Source organism: Peromyscus californicus, unplaced genomic scaffold (genome assembly GCF_007827085.1).
Source record: "Peromyscus californicus insignis strain IS unplaced genomic scaffold, ASM782708v3 Scaffold_5__1_contigs__length_169319896, whole genome shotgun sequence".
Lineage (NCBI taxonomy): Eukaryota > Metazoa > Chordata > Mammalia > Rodentia > Cricetidae > Peromyscus > Peromyscus californicus.
Window position 1 is genome coordinate 23,788,149 of NW_026294573.1, and position 3,288 is coordinate 23,791,436.

Consider the following 3,288-nt stretch of genomic DNA (forward strand, 5'->3'; position numbering starts at 1 on the left):
TTCCAAAGCTGGAAGCTGGACCATATGCTTCCTGCTGCCAGAGGTGTGGTCCCAGCCACAGGAATGGAGGTCACAGGCTGGCTCCCAAGCACTGCTAGGCACAGGAAAATGTCCCAGAGAGGGAAAACCCTGGGGATCCATCCCAGCCAGGTTGCTTTCTGGGCCTCTCTGTAGCACACCTGCATGTGTGACTGTGTATCCGTGTAAGTATGTGTGTGGGGTGGTGTGTTCGTGTGGATGGGGGGGTGTCTAGGAGTGTCTGAGTGTGCATGTGTCTTTAAGTATATATTTGTGGGTGTGGCTGTGAGTGCATGTGTGTGTGTGTGTGAGTGTGAGTGTGTCTGGGTGTGTCCATGAGTGTCTATGTGAAAGGAGGTTGAGGCAGAAGAATGGCCAGCTCCAGACCAACTTGAGCTACATAGTGAGATGCTGCCTCAGAAAACAAACAAACAAAACAAAAGGCTGGGTGTGGTGGCTCATGTCGTTTAATGTCAGCACTCTGCAGTCAGAGGCAGGAGGATCTCTATGAGTTTGAAGCCAGCATGGTCTGCACAGTGAGTTCCAGGGCAGCCAAGGCTACATGGTGAGATCCTATCTCAAAACAAACAAACAAACAAACACACACAAGCAGGGAGACATTGCTCAGGAATCATTAGTTCCGTGGCTACTTCTCTCCTTGTCCTCCTTGAAGAGAAAAAGAAGTTGTCTTTCCCTCTCCCCACCCCCGCCCCACTCTCTGCTAAAGAGAAGCCCCAGAATATCATGTGTGAACACCATTGTCCCCTCCCCACCAGGCCAGCCCACCTCCCACCCTCGTGAACTCTCCTGCCTTCCACCACCATCTGCCATCCAGCATGTGTCCGTCCACAGCTGTCAGCAATGTCTGTTTTCCACCCAGGAGCTCTGTCCCGGGTACCAGAAGACATGGCTCCTTCTTAGTGTGCCCACCTCCTTTATGGCATGATTCCACGACCCCAGGCCATACAAGACACTCAGGCCTGGCCATCAGGACATTCTCCTCTCCCAGCAGAGCGATTGGGCCATGGCCCACCTGCCCCATAGGCATCACCCCAGGATCTGATACATGGTTTCTGGGAGAGAGAGGCCTGGGTTTCTGTCCTTGCCAGCCAGCTGAAAGGAAGTGGCGGCCTCCCTCCCCATGGCCACGTCTCCTGCCTGCTATCTAGAACTGGAGGCAAACACACTCAATAGAGTGAGAGAATGATACTTCCCACCTCTGATTCCCATGCACCAAAGCAAGTACCAGCCATCCTTCGTAAAGGCCACAGCAAAGCGCCTCGGGTGCCTGACTGGACTCCTGTCATTTGTAACTGGAGGAGGCTCCACAGCACGACTCCCTTGTCATTGCTCATCTGTAGTGGGTAGCTGTTCCAGCTTTGACCTGGAAGTACTACCCCCAGTGAGGCTTCTGGTAACTGTCATGACTACCTGTGGCCTGTCCCTGAGGCAGGGCAAGACGGGAGCCCTTAAGACCCAAGATCCGGATGTGCCAGGTCTCTTGGTTCCTGGTAATCCTGGATGCTGGATGGTAGACCTAGCAGAGTTCTCCGGAGAACAGCGCTGGACTGCACTTCACCTCTCCCATACCCTGTAACCTATCCTTTTACTTATTGTTACCCCCCCCCCCCCCAAAAAATAAACCTCCCTTTTAACTACGTGGAGTTGCCTTAATACTTCCACCAATACTTATCGCATTCCCTACCCAGGCCACCTCGCTACCATCTCTCACTCCTCCCCAAATCCACCCTCATAAGACCCTGTGGCCCTGGACTGTGAGGACAGAGGAGAATCCATTTCCCAGAAGTCCTGGAAATCAAGAGGAAGCAAGCTACAGGCAGCCCACAAGGCCCGACTCCCAGGCTCAGATGTGAAGCTGGACTCCTTCTGGTCCAGGATGCAGAGCAGGCTGCACTCCAGCAAGTCCAAGCCATCTCTGGTCCTCCCACTGACGGGAGAAACAACACCTGGACAGACTCACCAGATGTGGGTGTAACGGGTCGCCCCAAATCCCAGCATCGTTCTTCACCCCAGCAGGTTATAGCCTTTGGCCTGCCTCTTAGACAGGAAGTTAGCTTAGATTCTAAGTCAGAAACCCAGAATATCTGGCTTAAATAGAAGAGAAGCTATTTATCCTTCAGCGTGGTTCTTATAAGCTCCTGAGGGTCTGGCTCCTCAGCAGAGGGTCGGATCCCCACAGTCTCGTTGACTGTGTCATCATGATACGTCACAGTGACTGCCTGTGAGAAGGAAGGCTTCACAGGGTAGGGTGTCTCTCTCCTGGTGTCCCCAGAGCCTGAGCAGGTCACTGGCTTGTCTGTGAGGTTGGCTGAGAGCTGAACTCCCTGGGTGTATCTCGAAAGGCTTGACTCTGCTCCCCCAAATGGACAGAGGTTTGTGGGGCGAATAGCTAAGTGGCAGCCTCAGTTCTGCCTGACAGGTGGTGCCAAGGAGCTGTGCCCCAGAGCTTGGCCTGGCCAAGGGGCCCGAGATGAGAGAACAGTACCGAGGCCTATGGCTATACCTCAGCTCTGCCGAGAGAAACAGCCAAGGGTCTGGGGCCACAGCATGAAGACTGCTGGGAGAGAAGGGGGCCCTAAGGTAAAAAAAAAAAAAAAAACAAGGTAACTCAGCCATTGAATCCATGATCAGGCCTCAGTCATCGCCCCCGCCCCTCCCCTCCACTCCTGCCTTGGGGGCGGGGCAGGGTGAGATTGCCTTCCTCATGAGATTGAGACAATCCAATGCCCAGGTCTGCAAATGTCTGCAAGTGCTTTTAGGGACAGAGAAACTAACACGGGGTCAGCCAGGCATGGCGGTACTTGTAATCCCATGAAGGGACACTGAGGCAGGATTGATGTGAGTTCCAGGGCAGCCATGAGAGACCCTGACTCAAAATAAAAGGCTACGGGGGTGGGGGGGGGGGAATAGAAAGAGAGAAAAAGAACAAGGCCGGCAAGATGGTTCAGTGGGTAGGGGGTTTGCTGACGGCCTGACAGCCGGGCACTCCTGCAACCTGCACGGTGGAAGGAGAGAACCGACCCTGTAAATCATCCTCTAATCTCCATGCACGCATGCACTGCGGCACACACGCGCACACACGCACACACGCGCACACACACACACACACACACACACACACACACACACACGCACACGCACACGCACGCATGCACTGCGGCACACACGCGCACACACGCACACACACACACACACACACACACACACACACACCACACTCAGTAAGTAAATAAACGTTTAAAAGACAGA